General features: G+C 45.2%; 1 long non-coding RNA gene across 1 annotated transcript; it reads left to right on the top strand.

Annotated features, from left to right (window-relative positions):
- Positions 1-11,477: 11,477 nt before the first annotated feature.
- On the top strand, positions 11,478-14,349 carry LOC119352993. The gene is made up of 3 exons (XR_005170304.1): positions 11,478-13,325; positions 13,480-13,778; positions 13,892-14,349. It is a non-coding gene; the product is annotated as an uncharacterized LOC119352993 (long non-coding RNA).
- Positions 14,350-16,655: the final 2,306 nt, after the last annotated feature.

The raw sequence follows: 16,655 nt of genomic DNA, 5'->3' as shown, positions 1-16,655 counted from the left end.
CCACTAGTCTACTACTTCCTCCGTCTCTTAATATAAAAACGTTTTTGACACTAGTGCAGTGTAAAAAAACCTTTTTATATTATGGGACGGAAGGAATAAATCCGAGTTGTTAGGATAGCAACTTGAGAGGGGGGCATCCCTTCGAATCTCGTAAAAGCACCATCAGTTGCAAATGCACACGGCGTCGGCGTGTCACAAAAACAATGTAGATGCCTATTCCCTCAGACCTTGACCAGCAGCTCCGATACGCTGAAGCAGTTGGCCACATCTCCCCGGCCCGCCGCTGCAACAATAGCGCTGCGTATACATTTGGCGTTAGTTTATTACTGTCGTTGGCTGGAGCTAACCTTTGTTACATAAGACAGCAACTGCATCTATAATTTGGAACCGATGGATGAAGAAGCCTCTTATTTTCTTGCAGCAGGTGCACTCAGTCCTTCTACTTACATGAAGGAGGCGAACTCGACTCGTGGTCCGGTGCCAGCCGCTACGCTGCTAGAGCAGGCCACCTCCACAATCCACATTAGACCTGCTAGGTACTGTATGGATTATGAAGGATCCAGTAGCTAGCTAGCATTACAGCAGCACTTGTCATGGACTTAACTAGTTCAGTGCACACGCTGTGTGATTCAGATCGCATGCCAAAGAGCGATTGGAGGTGCAGGTGTGGTCTGAGAGGTCATCGCAAGAGAAGAATACCATCTTGCGCCCAACAAAGTTTTCTTCTGCATTTTCGGGTAAGAGTTTTTTTTCTCTCAGGTAGAAAAAAAGTCATCGAATGATTTGGACATCTTCATTCGACAAGGGGAGGATGCATGTACGCAGCCAACTATTTAAACATGTACTTGTGCAAGATTTTCATCTGTTATCCATCAAAGGGAAAGGCTGCATAGTCATGTCGTTGGTTGTTGCCAACAGAACACATCTTGTCTCCGGAATATGCCTTCTGCAAGTGGAGGCCAAAAGTGCGTGTGGTCTGAGACGAAACAACAGCCACTGGACAACGGAAGAGCTGACTGCACTAGTGGGTGGTATTGAAGGTTGTGGCGATGAACTAAATTGAAGAAGAGATGGTTCTCAACGTCAGTTCGAACTGCAATGCATCTCAAGGTAAAGTGGTTTGATGATACCACTAGACGAATGATGGATATCGTCTGTAGTGCTTTGTTGTGTCCCACACTTCTTCCGTGTCCATCTTCTGCTTTTCCATGTCCCACTTGACAAGTTAATTGCTTGTGATGGTTAGGTGCTGCCACAAATTAAATCTAAATGTTGCTTCTACTGTGTGTGTGCGCGCTAACTCATTTCTGAACCCCACCAGTCAAGTGAACATTGACATTGATCACTCAAATCATACTTAGAAAGGGGGTGAAGGAAAGGGAAATAACAGAAATTTATTTGTACAAGATTTGCACAAAGTATGTTTGTTATTATTGTTTTCAGAATGAGGCATGTGCAAATGAGACATGGCAAACATTAGCCAAACATTGTTCAATACAACTAGGCAGGGATCATTAGGATGAGTAGCATACACAGGAAGCTCGAGCTATTAGCTGTACATGCAAATCTTAGCAAGTTAATATTTGAGATTTAATTCTCATCATGACATGTCTATTATATACACAGATCTAGTACAAAACAAAGATGTACATTCATAGAAGTTTTTTTTTTTGAAAGGGACACTCATAGAAGCTTTACATCTATACATGCACTGCAATGTACTCCCTCTATTCCAAAATATAGTGCGCCCGCGTTTTCCGAGGTCCAACTTTGACCATAAATTTAACTAACGAGACCAACTGCGATGGAAGAAAAAATTATATAATTGAAAACTTCTTTTAAATACAAATTCACTGATATAATTTTTGCTCCCGCCACAATCGGTCTTGGTAGTTAAATTTACGGTCAAAGTTAAAGCACGGAGGTAGAGGAAGCACTACATTGTGGAATGGAGGGAGTATCAATTTGCCTTCATCTAATATATGTGTTTTATTAATACCACGTCATAATAACACATAGAAATGGCTCCCACGCTCCTGCGACGCCCAACTCCGATGCCGGCAGCCACCATCGCCGCCGCCCAACCCCCTCCCTCCCCGCGATGCACCTCCTCGATCTCGCCGCGGTTCCCTCCGGGATTCCCTTCTCGTCGGTTCTCGCGGCCAGATCTGGTGGCGGCCCTCTTCCCGCAGCTGGAGGGGAGCTCCTCAGATCTGTGTATCCGGGATGGTGCTCCTCTGCCGGTGTGTAGCGCTGCTGCCTCGGATGTTGGTGCTCTTTTGCCGGCATGCTGCGCGGTTACCTCGGACGCGACGCGCCGTCCCCGCAAGGTGCACTTCGCTGCGCATGATGCGCTGCTGGATTCCACCCCCAGCTCCCCGTCCATGGCGTCCTCCGGCCATGCATCAAATCGGCGCCTGCTTCCTGTCGTCGTGCGGCGCCGGGCGCTTCCTCGACCCCTGCGAATCCTGCCGCAGTCTCAAGGCGGAGCTCTTCGTCAAGCCATGCTCCTCCTGCTGCGGATTCTAGCTCGTGCCCGGAGGCTGACTTGGGCCGGTCGGCGGACTGGCATCTTGTTCGGCCGGCATATTGGTGGCGGCGCCCAGGCAATCGCCGGCGCCCAAGCCGTCGAGCTACGTATGCTTATCCTCCTCCTGCGCGAAGGGATTTCATCAAGTTCAGTGACAGAGAATGCCATCGCTGTCTCCTCAAAGGACACTGCAAGGTTGACTGTCGAAATCCGTTCACCTGCCTCAGATGCCGGCAGATTGGTCACCGCGCTTGGAGCTGCACCAACCCCCTGACGCCGGCTTCTCCTCCAACATTGTCATCTGCGGCTGCCGTGTGGCACCCTCGTGCTCCTCCATCCCAACCTGCTGCTCCACCTATGGTGCGAGGGTGCATCAGCGACCAGTCAGTGCGCCCTGCTGCCCAGCCGCGCTTGCAGTCTGTCGCCTGGGGGCTGGTGAACGGCGAGCCTCGCCATCGCGACTGCGACAACGAACGTCGTAGAGATGATGACCGTGACTGTGAAGACCGGTTCAGAGACAAGCGATCTGCGGGTCGCCTTTCATGTTGGGGCTCCGTTGCTGCTGCCACCACCACCATGGACTCTCGCGGGCGCTCACCTCCACCGTCGCCGCGCACCACTTCTCAGGACATCGTCCAGATCGAGACTTCCTGCTCTGCAATGATCTCGCCTCCGCCGTCGCCGCGCACCACCTCTCGGGACATCATCCAAATTCTGCCTACCAGCTCTGTCTTGAGTTGGCTTTGCAGATCCACCGCTAGCCTGAATGCTACGATCCGGCCGTCCAAAATGCTGGATGTTGGCGAGGCGCCCGACCACATCGTGTTGTGCACTGAGGCGCACCTAGGCCCTGCGGCCTTCCCTTCCAGTTCGACGGAGGGGGGCCTAATCTCGTCGAATGCAGCGACGGAGATCGCTTTGGCCACTTCAGATCTGACTGATGCTGCACCAGAACCTATCCTCGACACACCGACACCGTCGCCGCTGCCACATGGTCATGAAGAGACAACTCCAATTGATCATGAAGTGACAACGCCAATCCATATCCCTTCCTTCCACGCACAGACGGAGGGCCAGGAGGACACACCCATCTTCGTCCCGCGCATGCCGGCGCTGCTGCCTTCCCCTGCTATGTGCTCTACGCCTCCAAGGGCACCGAAAGCAAGAAGAAAAACCCTCGCAGGGGTCACCGGCCTACAGCTCATTCGCCACAGTCCACGTCTTCGGGCAAAGAACAGGAACATGCCGATCGCCAAACTTGCGGAGAAGTTACTATGTCATCGGATGGGCATCGTGGCCGAAGGAGAGCAGATAACTGAGGCAGCAATTGCAAAATTTGCCTCGTTGTTCCAGGGGCGCCTCCCTGACATTGCGATTGCGGCTCTTCGAGCCCTATTTAGACTTGACTGCGATCTCTCTGCTGCTGTTGAAGAAGCCCTGGTCCATCATGGAGGACAGGGAGGTCTAGACGTGAGCGACGCTGCCACGGGCGATGTATGATCTGAGTGCTTTGTCTGCTTTGATGTATCCATGGTTTAAATATGATAGACAACAATTTATCCATTCTATGCTGGAATGTGCGTGGGCTTAATTGTCCAGACCGGCGTGCTGCTGTACATGAAACCATTGCCGCCTCCTTCTGTCATCTTGTTTGCATCCAAGAATCGAAGCTGCAGACCATTGATCCAACTGTCGCTACTTATCTGGGTGGCCAGCGCCTCAAGAACTTTGCTCAAAGACCGGCTGATGGCACTAAAGGTGGAATCTTGCTACTCTGGGATAGTGATGCTGTTACTGTCACCAATGTACAAACTGGAGCCTACTTCCTCTCCGCGACCGTGAAGCTCAACAACTCCGATGAAAAAACCTTCAAACTGACTACAGTTTATGGCCCCACTCGTAGCATGCATAAGGATGCTTTCTTCCAGGAGCTCATCTCGCAAAAACCAACTTCGGGAACCAAATGGCTGGTTAATGGAGACTTCAATCAAATATACCGGGCTAGAGACAAGAATCGCGCGAATGTGGACCGAAGCCGTCTTGTCCGCTTTCGAAACACCTTGAACGATTGTGAGCTCAAGGAGGTTCACCTTCAAAATAGAAGATTCACATGGAGTAATGAGCAAAATGATCCGACTTTGAGCAAACTCGACAGTTTCTTCTGCAATGAGGATTGGGACGTCGAATTCTCCACTCACATCCTTCATGCCCTCTCATCATCGCTTTCAGACCACTGTCCCCTTTTACTTGCTAACGATGATGGACCCAAGAGGCCCAAGTCCTTCCGCTTCGAAAACTTCTGGACCAAAATGTCGGGCTTCCAAAAGGTAGTCAGTGATGCTTGGAACGAGGCTTCGAGGCACGGTGAGCCCTATCAAAGGCTCTTCCACAAGCTCAAGAGGACAAGTCAAAAATTGCGTGCTTGGAGCAAGACCCTCTTTACAAACTCAAAGGTTCAACTCCACATGGCCCTCGAAGTCATCCTCCACCTTGACTCGGCGCAAGATGAAAGAACTCTTAGCCCAGAAGAAAGTGACATCCGCAAAAGGCTTAAGAGAAAGATTATCAGCTTGACCGCCTTGGAGAAGGCCAGGAAGCGTCAAAACTCCAGAATCACTAACCTCAAAGAAGGAGATGCCAACACACGTTACTTCCATCTGCGGGTCAACCATAGAAGAAGGAAAAATTTCATTCACCGCCTCAAGCACAACAATGGTTGGGTCACTGAGCACGAGCACAAGAAAAACATTGTCCACCACCACTTCAAGAACATCGCAAAAAAAGGCACTTCACGTAACATTGACATCAATTGGGGGATCATCCCCACGCCCAACTGCGACCTTCATGAATTGGGCGAGGCCTTCACCGAGGAGGAAGCTAAGAGAGCTGTGTTCTCCATGCCAAGCGACAAGGCACCGGGCCCTGATGGATTCACGGGTGCCTTTTTCAAGGCATGTTGGGACACTATCAAACCGGACCTCATGCTTGCCATCAACCATTTCTCTGATCTCCATGCTACTCACTTCAATTGGTTGAACTCTGCCGACATTGCCCTCATTCCGAAAAAGGAAGGTGCCGAGGACATCGCCGACTTTCGTCCCATCAGTCTTATACATGCTGTTGCTAAACTAATTGCTAAGATGATGTCCAACCGGCTTGCCCCACACATGAATCAACTCGTCTCACACGCCCAAAGTGCGTTCATCAAAAGAAGATGCATCCACGACAATTTCATGTATGTGCGCAATCTCGCGAGACGCTTCCACCGTAGAAAAACCCCAGCGTTGCTCTTCAAGCTTGATATCAAAAAGGCCTTCAACTCAGTTCGGTGGGATTTCCTCCTTGACCTGCTTCGACACCTTGGTTTCCCGCCCCGCTTTCGTGGTTGGGTTTCGACACTGCTATCCTCGGCTTCGTCGCGCGTTCTGCTCAATGGCGTGCCCGGCGATCCCATCAAGCTTGGTCGTGGGTTGAGGCAGGGGGACCCTCTATCCCCCCTGTTATTCGTGCTCTCTATTGACCCGCTGCACCACATCCTTGCGAAGAGCACGATTCAAGGAAATCTTCACCCGCTCGGCGGAAATGCTATGCCTATTCGTGCTTCGCTCTATGCAGATGACGCCGCTGTTTTTCTTGCGCCCATTAAGGAGGACGTCCAATTTTTTGCCGACACTCTCAAGCACTTTGGTGAGGTCACCGATCTTGTCACAAATTTTTCAAAAAGTTGTGTCGCCCCAATCCGTTGCGAAAATGTTGAACTTTCAGACATCCTCCAATCCTTCCCGGCCAAGCGTTCCTCCTTTTCGATGAAATACCTTGGGTTGCCTTTGTCCGTGAAGAGGCTGAAGAGAATCCACTACCAACCCCTAGAGGACAAGGTGGCGAATAAGCTCACTCCTTGGGTGGGAAGACATATTGCCTCGGCGGGTCGTGCGGTCTTGGTCAAGTCGGTCCTCACGGCGATTGCTACCTACTACATGACGGTGTTACAGTTACCGGTCGAGGTCAAAAAGAAGATTGATGCCCTCAGACGTGCTTTCCTTTGGGCAGGTTGTGATAAGGTCACAGGTGGAAAATGCAAGATAAATTGGGAGCAAGTGTGCAAGTCCAAGATGCATGGAGGCCTGGGAATCTTAAATGTCGACAAGTTTGCCATTGCTCTTCGCCTTCGTTGGTTGTGGGCCGAGTGGCTTCACCCAGACAAGCCACGGATTGGCTTGGGAACCCCATGTGATGACAATGACAGAAATATCTTTGCTGCGGCTACCACGGTTCAAGTTGGGGACGACATGCGTGCCAAGTTCTGGGAGTCTCCTTGGCTTGATGGGATTAGACCCAAAGACCTGGCTCCTAAAATCTTTGACTTGTCGAAGAAGAAGAACTGCTCAGTCCGAATGGCTCTGCATGAGAACTTCTGGATTTCCCAGGTGGACATTCTTCAAGGCATCACTGTCGAACACCTTGTTGAGTTTGTCACCCTTTGGGAGAGGGTCTCCCACGTCAACCTCGACGTCGACACACCCGACAACATAACATGGAAGTTCACTACTGACGGTCTCTACTCAGCGGCGTCGGTCTACAAGGCGCAATTCTTGGGCCATACTGACACAACCATGATCCCGACCGTTTGGAAGATTTGGGCTCCTCCTAAATGTAAGTTCTTTGCATGGCTGGTAATCAACAATAGGATTTGGACGGCGGACAGGCTTCAACGTCGTGGGTGGCCAAACTGTAATCTTGGTCCACTATGCAAACAAGTCCAGGAGTCGGCGGCCCACCTACTATTCCAATGCCGATACACTATTAGAGTTTGGCGCATGGTCAAAGATTGGCTTGGTCTCCAGGATGTGCATCCTTCTAATTGGAGTGACGCGACTTCCGTCAAAGAGTGGTGGAGCCACAATGCTAACAGGAAGACCCAATCGCGAAAGCCACTTGCTTCCTTGATGCTTCTCATCTGTTGGGAATTGTGGAAAGAGAGGAATGCACGGATCTTCCGTAACGAGGCCGTTCCAGTGGGTGTCATTGTCACTAGGATTAAGGAGGAAACCTCGCTTTGGAGTATTGCGGGGGCGAAGCACTTGAGTAATGTAATGCCGCGAGAGTGATTATTGTAATTCGGCCATGGGCCTTAAACCTCTAAAACTTCTCTCTTAATCAATGAAAATGGCAAATCTTTTGCCTTGTTTCAAAAAAAAAAATATGTGTTTTCTTTCACTAACTATCCTTTCCTGTTTTTTTTACAGCAGGATACTAGAGTCCAGGTGATTAGATGCATATTCTAATATAAGCAGGTGAAGGTACATCAAGCATCAAGCAAACAGAGCTGCAAAAACAAGGTACTCGAATAGTACCTAATGGAAACTCAGCATGCAACCAAAGAAGAACAATGGAGAGAAAGGTGGGCTGCTCCAGGGAATGACGTGCGTGTGTGTGGTGTGAAATGCACAGTGAAGGGATGGCCTCCTATCTATAGCTGGGTACTCCCTCCGGTCCTTTTTACTCTACATATTATAATTCTCTGAAGTCAAACTTCACAAAGTTTGACCGTATTTATATAAAAAAATATCAACATCTGCCATGTTAAAGTTATATAATATGAAACTTTAAGTCATGACACATCTAGTGGTATTGATTTGAGATTGTGAATGTTGACACTTTTTTCTACAAAGCTGGTCAAACTTTACGAGGCTTGACTTCAGTCAAATCTTATATGCGAACTAAAAATGACCGGAGGGAGTACATAGGTAGGCCGGTTTGGGAGGAGGAGGAGGTGGCCGGCATGCATGGCTCTATGCGCATACATGTCTCCACTTGTATTCTTGCAAGCTGTATTATGGACAAGTGTACAATGATTGGTTGTCTATTAGTTGGCATTTTCTTCATGTGTAAGTACATATGGCACAATGGTTGTTTGTAAAATTTAATTTTACATTGGGGCTTAGAAAAGAAAATTGTTGTATAAAAAAGTAAACATCAAAGTTTTGTTGTGATCCAAATTAAGATCAATTACTTGAGTGTTGTTCATGGTGATTCTAATATTTATGGCCAATCTCTAGACCACTAACATGATACACACACACGCACGTGCACACATGTCAAGATTAATTCCAACATTCCTCACTACATGCTTTTCTTTGTTTCTCTCTGCGTTTTCAGAGGTTGCTTTAATTAAGGATTGGAGGCCGTCTGTTGTTAGGGATTACTAGATGATGCCCCGCGCGTTGCTGCGGGATTTTGTAGCACTATATATGAGTAGGATAAGTTGGCAATTAAGAAAACTATTCCCTCTGTATCAAAATATAAGACAATTTTTAGGCAAGTGGTACAGAGGTAGTATTAATTTATTAAATAGTCCAAGGAACAGAGTGATATAATTGATAACTGAAGTTTTTTCTATACATTGATGTGCAAAACGTTCATCTAAAGAAATCTTATAGAAGAAGAGCATAAGCACATCCCAAGGTTTTGATAGCACAACACCCGGAGACTTTTCACAAAACAAACTTTCATAACCCAGAGACGCACATATGATACTCTACTTTGTTGTCGGTTTAGTTCAATATAAAATCTGTATCTGAAATCCATCTGGGCGCGCCTCCGACTTGTCCTCCGGTGAGAGGTGGCGCCGAAGCCGGTGGTGATGTAGAAGGATTAATTGAATGTGCATATCAAAAGTTCACCTTTCAACTATAGCAGGATAATAATCTAAAGAAAACTAAGTAGGCTCATGCAAGCACATACCTACCATTCCATACCATGAGACCAGTTGTTGATCCTCCCTTCATCTGTATCATCTAGAGATAGATTGAAACAACATCATTGGTGGAGACAAAATAAATAAATTAGCTTGGCATCTCCACAAAAGCGTACAGACTCAAAAAAAAAAAGGGATACATGCAGACATCCAGGATGCCAAGATTAGGCATCAGCGGGTAAATGTAAGATAGCAACAACTATGAGAATAAATTAGGAAAAGTAGGACTAACGTTGAGTAGAAAAATGGTGACAGATCAATCCGGTCAACCAATTCCGTGTTGAGCGGCTGCAAAAAAAAGTCAGAGAGAGAGAGAGGGGGTTGGACGGAGCTCTCTGCCGTGGTGTTCCTAAATTCAGGGAGCAGGGGCACTGCTCCCAGCGATGGTGGAGGTGACAGGGACAACACAACTGCAGATGGGTATGGCTCAGTGGTGGGGATTCAGGTCAGAGCAGGGGCGCTGCCTCCCAGCTACGGTGGAGACGGCGGGACAACGCAGGTGCACAGCTTTAAGGGCAGAGGTGTTGTGATTGTTCCATCAGTTAGAGCATTATTAGTAGAGCCCTCAAACCCTCAAATTCCTAAAAATAACTGTTTTTTTATAGTTTTCGTCAAAAAAAGCCGTAGATTAGAACCCCTTAACCCTGAAACCCTCAAAAAATTTTAAAGGTCCAACCCTCAAACCCTCTTCCAATCCTCAAAAGTAAGGGTCGGGGAGCAAAACCTACCCCAACCCTCATTTGGCGGTTATACTCGCGCGGGAGAAAAAAATCCTCCCAACTCCCGTGCCCACGCCCGCGATCACAGCTGCTAGTCGCCCCCGTCGCCGGCGGCCGCCCCGTCGACCTCCCGCAGGCAACGACAACATCGTTCATGGGGAATATTCCGTTATAAGGGTTGGGTTTGAGGGTTCTAATCTTTGCCTCTATTTTTCAACCCGTAAAAGTGCACAAAAAGATCATTTTTGGACCCTTAAAACGCTAGTGAGGGTTTGAGGGTTTAAGGGTTCTACTAGTAATGCTCTTACTGCAGTTTGGAGGAAACGAAGAGGAAAGGAATTCACCCACAGATAGTAGAGGAGACCAAGAGAATTAGTAATAATGGAGGAGATGAACAGACGGTGGTGCCTGGGATGGGAAGGCGAGACAACACTGTCGAGGGGAGGTAGTAAGATTTTCTTTGCAGAACAAAAATGAAAATTAAATTGGGAAAGGCGTGACGACGAAGTTGGCTGCATGATGTGGACCAATCAGAAGCTTGCTGATGTGTATGGCCTGCATGTTAAGAGAAATATGTTAATGGGGATGAACTATTTAAGTATTATAGATATGGTGATTGTTCCATACCTTGGCAGGAGGAGCGGAGGGACTGGGGATGTGTGGAGTAGGTCCTCTGGTAGTCCATCCACGAACGACAACACACCTGTGTAGAAATATCTAACGTATTATGCAAGGTATAGTATATGGACCCCCTAGTGAGCAGTAAAACATGAGTAAGAAAAGATTGCAGCAAAGCGCTACTCAAAAATCGAACCATCTCAAAGGAAGAAACATGGTTTCGAGAGAGGACATGTCTAGTTTGAAGGCGAAGTGGCCGACGCTTCATCCGCTGGCATTGAAATTTTTCTTTGCACTCCAGAAGAACCATTACATGATCTACGTAAAAATATTGGCATCCTTTGGAGTCCGTTTGCTATATTTAAACCATTAAGTGCATTTCTAGACATTTAACGAATATAATTCAAAATTGAACTGTAAGTACTTGAAAAATTTATAAAAAATCGATTGGAAAATCATATTTGTGTTCTTGAGTCTATGTTAGGCCTGATGCAAGAAAAGGAAAGTATTTACAAACATGAGGGGGCCAAGACTCGGCCGTGAACATGGAGTTTTTTCTTTTTTTAATTTTGAAAATGCTAATAAACTCGGAAAAATTTGAAACTTGGCAAGTATAGGAAGAAAACTAACCAATGTTTGTTGGCAAAAAAAATCAGAACTTTTCATCATTTATTTCTTTGTTTTTACTATTTTCAAATGTGCATAGAAAACACACAATTTGCCTGCTGCATACTTCATCCTTATTGGTTGGAAAGAAACGATCCGGATCAGTGACATGGCATGCATCCCACCATCCATCACGTCAAAATCCAAGAGCCCACGAACCACTCCCTCCCTCTCCGTGTTTTCTTTCCTCTCTCTGTCCCTCTTATCTCTTTCTTCCACAACTCACGAACCACCAGTCCACCATGGCGGCCTCGGGAGATTGGATCATTTGCCACACTTTATTTGGGGAGTTGATGATTTGCCCTGCTTCAGTTAGAGTTAGATCATTTGCCTTATTTTCTTTCATCTTTTGATTATTTGCCCCAGTTTCTGTCTTAATCAATTCTTAAATTGTTTAGTCAGAAAATGGATGTGGAATGGCCTTTATGCCTCTATGACAGTTTTACAATTTCCCTGCCTAATCTTCTCTACTTGGTACGACCCCAGCAGATCAATCGATCCATTCACAACTTGTATCCCGTCCTTGTGTTCCGGTGTTAGTTGGAGTTGACGTTGCCGTGCCGTGCCGTGCTCGCCGGAGTCGCTGTAGTCACCTTGGTCGCCGGAATGGTCGTTTAGGCCATCACTGATCTGCCTCGTGCTCCAGCTCGAGGTTACACTGCGCCCGTCTCCAGCTCCAGCTCGACGTCAGCTCCGCCGCTGCTCCCGTACACTCCAGCAGCTACTCTGTTGGAATTAACCACGCGCCCATGTCCGGCTTGGACATGAAGCTAGCTACTACGTACATCCTATGCATCCCCTTGTAATTAAATATCAGATCAGAGAAATAAGATAACTGGATCGGTGTTCTGTGTTTTTCGCGTGAGTGTCCTGTCCGTTCCTTGATCGATCCTGAGGGTGGAGCTTGATCACTATTTAGCTTAATCAAGCTAGCAAACCTAACATTGTTTGGATTAAGCTAACATTCCTCTGCCGGCGGGTCGCGTACGTACCTGAGCTACGTGAGTAGCCTCCAAGAAAATCCATGCACCTGCCTAGCCGCTTCAAAGCCAGCTTCTCCTACATGACTTGCCCTGCCTATGAAAAGCATCGGTTGAGTCCAGCTTTGCCGGAGAGTACACGGCGAGTCGCCGTGTCGGGAATGCCACTGGTTGCAGCTTGCCCCCCGGCCCCCTCCTCTGCTCCCAGGTCCCAGCGTACAAGGAGAAGAGAAAACATGACAGAGGGGCATAAAGGCCATTCCGCATCAATTTTCTGAATGAAACAAATTAAGAATTCACTAAAACAGAAATTGGGATAAATGGTCAAAAGATTAAAGAAAAATGGGGCAAATGATCAAACTCTAACTAAAGCAGGGCAAATCATCGACTCCGCAAATAAAGTGTCGCAAATGATCCAATCTCCCGCGGCGGCGTCACTACTCCACCTCCGCCCCCCTCGCCTCCGTGCCTCGGCGCCGGCCTGTCTGCCAGCCCCCTCCACCACTTTCCCTCCCCCATCGCTGATTTGCATCACAGCTCCCTCCTCATGACGCCTACATATGAATACATCTTTTGCTGTTGTGTGTCTTCTCGGATTGAGTATTGATCTCATGTGTGGCTCTATATGAATAAATCTTGTTTATACAAATTTGGGAGACAAATGCGTGGATACTGATGGCCATTTTTAAAAAACATTCTGCTACATAAGATTGCCGAGTTTAGCACTCGGTAAACTGTGCTCCTATGCTGAGTTTCTGCACTCGGCAAACCACTGTGCCACATGGCATTGGTTCCGTTCCATCCATTTTGTCTACGCCATTTGTTTGCCGAGTTTCATGTACTTTGCACCTGGCAAAGATTTTTCCGAGTTCGTGTGAAAAAGAACACGTCAAAGATAACATTGCTGAGCCCTATTCAGCTGAGTCCTTTTTGCCGAGTTTTGAACTCGGCAAAGTCTTTGCTGAGTTTGTTATCCCCTTTGCCATGTTTTTCAACAACCCAGTGAAATCAGCGATTCCAGTAGTGCACGTGGTGAATTCTGTAGTCAATAGAAGGTAATAATACACTAAACCCAACTAAACCTATATATGGTGTCCCCAAATATTCTGTAAATTGTCTTATTGGTTATTCTAACCATATCAAACAGATACAACAACAACATTTTTTTCCATACTATTTACTACTCAACTATTTATTGGTTATTGGTAGGAACTGCATACCATCAGAGGCAACAACAGAAACCTCCTCCTCGGCAGGCACCAACGAGCTCCCCGCCATTCCTAAACAATGAACGCCACAAGCAAATGAATATGATAACCAAACGAGCAGATTCTAAAGAAAGAGCCAAGCAGCTGAGAAAAGGAGGCAAATCATGGTGGAGCAGGAACTAGGCGTGCGCAATGACGATGAATGGGAGGCACACCTAGGCCTAAGGGACAATAACGAAGGTGGCCGAAAAAGTTGAGGAATAAATGCTATATCGTTGATCCATGAGATGCTAGTTACAGGTAAATATGTCCCAGCATTATACCTTATGACAGTATCATTGTAGGAAACTGTCAGCGGCATGTACGCTAGCTTATTCAGATAACAGAAGTAAACACTATGTACTTTATTGCAGCAAAAACAGAAGGGGAAATATTGATTGGATGCTGATCCAGGACCTACGGATAGCTGCCAACTCTTGTAAGACCTACAGATAGCAGCCAACTCTTGCAGAGCCTACTATATATAACAAAAGAGATTTCACTTAAACTGTCAAAGAACAGTGGTAAATGCCATGGAAAAACAGAGCGATTGGGGCCCATCTTGCGGAACATAACGCACTGAATGATTAAGATGTTTATAACTACAATTGACATTGTTTATGGAATACCAGCAGAAGAAAAAAAGGGATGGTAGAGCAGTTACCATTGAAACCATGAGGATAGCAATCAATTGGTGCAGCGCACGTTCATACATTTCAGAGGATCTCTCCGAAAGAACTTCAATGCTTTTCTTGTTTTACGGTACCTTGGTTTATATAATTAACTGGCCATTCCGATCACTTATGCAAGTTCTTTGCAGCTCAATAATTCGCCAGTATCTATCACCAGACACCAGTTGAATGACCAAAAAGTTGCTATCTATATTCCCTCTGTTTATCATGAACCCTTGGTTAGCAATTAATCAAACATCTAGAGTGCATTGCCAGACTGCAATTATTCGTCCCTAGCTCACCGTTGCTTCGTTGGTTGGTTGTTCGCTTTAGTTTTCTCTTTCTTTTTATTTGTATTTCTTCCTCTTATCTATCTTTTTTTTTTGTTTCTTTACTGATTTTTTGGTTTGCTTTTTTTCACCGGTTATTTCATTTATTTCCTGGTTTTTTGCTTTCCTTTGTTTTCTTTCTTTTTCTCTATTGTACTTTGGGTTTCTTTGTTTCTTTGGTTGTTGTTTTTACAATGGTTATTCTTTCTCTTTTCTAGTTTATTTTGTCCTCCATTTTCTTTGTTTCTTTCTCAGATTTCATCAGTTTTTCTTTGTTTGTTTCACGATTTTCATTGTTTTCTTTATTTATTTATTTGCCTCTTGTTGGTTGTTATTCGTTTTTTCTTTCTCTTTCCATATATAACATGGTTTTTACACACATTTAATTATTTTCAATACATGAAACATTTTTCATAGACATTGGATTTTTTTTCTGTACACATTGAGCTTGTTTTCAAATACATGATCAACACTACTTTTCCACTTATATTTTCATGTCAAATGTTTTACATACACATTCAATATTATTTATATACATCAGGAATATTTTTATCTACACGATAAACATTTTCCGAATACATCACCAGCATTTTTGAAAAGATATATCTTTATATCTACTTTTTCATACATTTGATAAATTCTTGTATACATCAGCACCATTTTTTATATATACATTTAACATTTTCCATTTATATAATTAACATTTTTGAAAACTCATATTTTTGTGTGCACCTTTTTATATAGACATTTCACTTTTTTATATAATTACAAACATTTTTGACATACAAATTTAACATTTTAAAATGCATGATTAACATTTTTATAACTTAAAATTTTTATGTCCAATTTTTCCGTACATATTGCATATTTCTTGTATACATTAGGAACATTTTTTATATACAGGTTTCTATTTTTTCAATGCATAATTTTCGTAAACATATATGTTTATGTCTACTTTTCCTATAAACATCGTAAATAAAATTTTACACCTAACAATTTTTTTTATACATACACTCAATATTTTTCAAATATACGATTAATTTTTTACACAATTTTTTTATGTCTAGTGTTTTCATTTGCATTTTAAAATTTTATTATACATTAGTAACATTTTTCTATGCACATTTAATATTTTTCTAATGTGTGTTTAACATTTTTATTTTATTTTATAGAAAAGGAATTTTATAAAAAATTATATGTCAAAATACCAAAGAAAGTAAAAAAAAGTTAAGCAAATAATGAATGCAAAAATACGCAAGGAAAAACGGAAGGAAAAAAGCAGCCAAGGCATGTGGCCCGTGCTGGGCCAGCCCATATTGGCGCGATTCAAGCGAGCACTGGGTGCAAGCTGGTGTTAAGCTCAACTCAAAAAAAACTGGTGTTAATTTTTTTTGAAGGTAACTAGGGATTTTATTCAAGGATCATCATATCCGAAATACAAGCAATGTCTGGTAGTACCCCTAGCCACACATGGCGGCCCACCGGCAGAGACGCAGCTCCTTTTGCTACCGAGTGGGCCTCGAAATTATTCTCTGTACTTTCAAAACGGAAAACAACAGAAGTAAAAAGGTTCCTAGTAAGAAAGATTTCATGCAATATTGGGGCATAAACTGGCTCAACTTCTCTGTTGATGTTTGTAATCACCTCTAAGCAGTCCGAAGTGATCTCGAGATTATGCAAATTCAAGTCTCGTGCAAGGGCAAGAGCCTCGCTGCATGCTTGCGCCTCCAAACTTGACGGATCGATCAAGCCATCAAAAACCACCGCTGATGCCCCTAAAAAATTTTCCTGACATGTCCCGGCACACTATAGCCAATGCTCCTTTCTCCCCCAGAGTAGAGATAGCTCCTTCACAATTTATTTTTGCCGCTTCTCCTGTTGATGGTAACCAAGCTTGCACCTTCGGAGCTGAGTAGCGGCCCGGCTGCGCACGCGATGCTTGAATAGCTACGATGTCTAGTTCCTCCAGAAATCTCCTGATGAAGCTCATGGTTGACAACGGACTCTGGAACTCATTCTCATGAATGGCTTTCCGGCGAGCCCACCAGATTGCCCACATTGTGACGAGAACTCGGGTAAGATCTTGGTGATTTGTAGTTTCGAACAACCAGAACAACCATAGCTTCGCATCAGCATTC

This window comes from Triticum dicoccoides, chromosome 2A (genome assembly GCF_002162155.2).
Source record: "Triticum dicoccoides isolate Atlit2015 ecotype Zavitan chromosome 2A, WEW_v2.0, whole genome shotgun sequence".
NCBI lineage: Eukaryota > Viridiplantae > Streptophyta > Magnoliopsida > Poales > Poaceae > Triticum > Triticum dicoccoides.
Note: the sequence above shows the minus strand (reverse complement) of the source record. Positions and strands in the feature narration are given on the sequence as shown.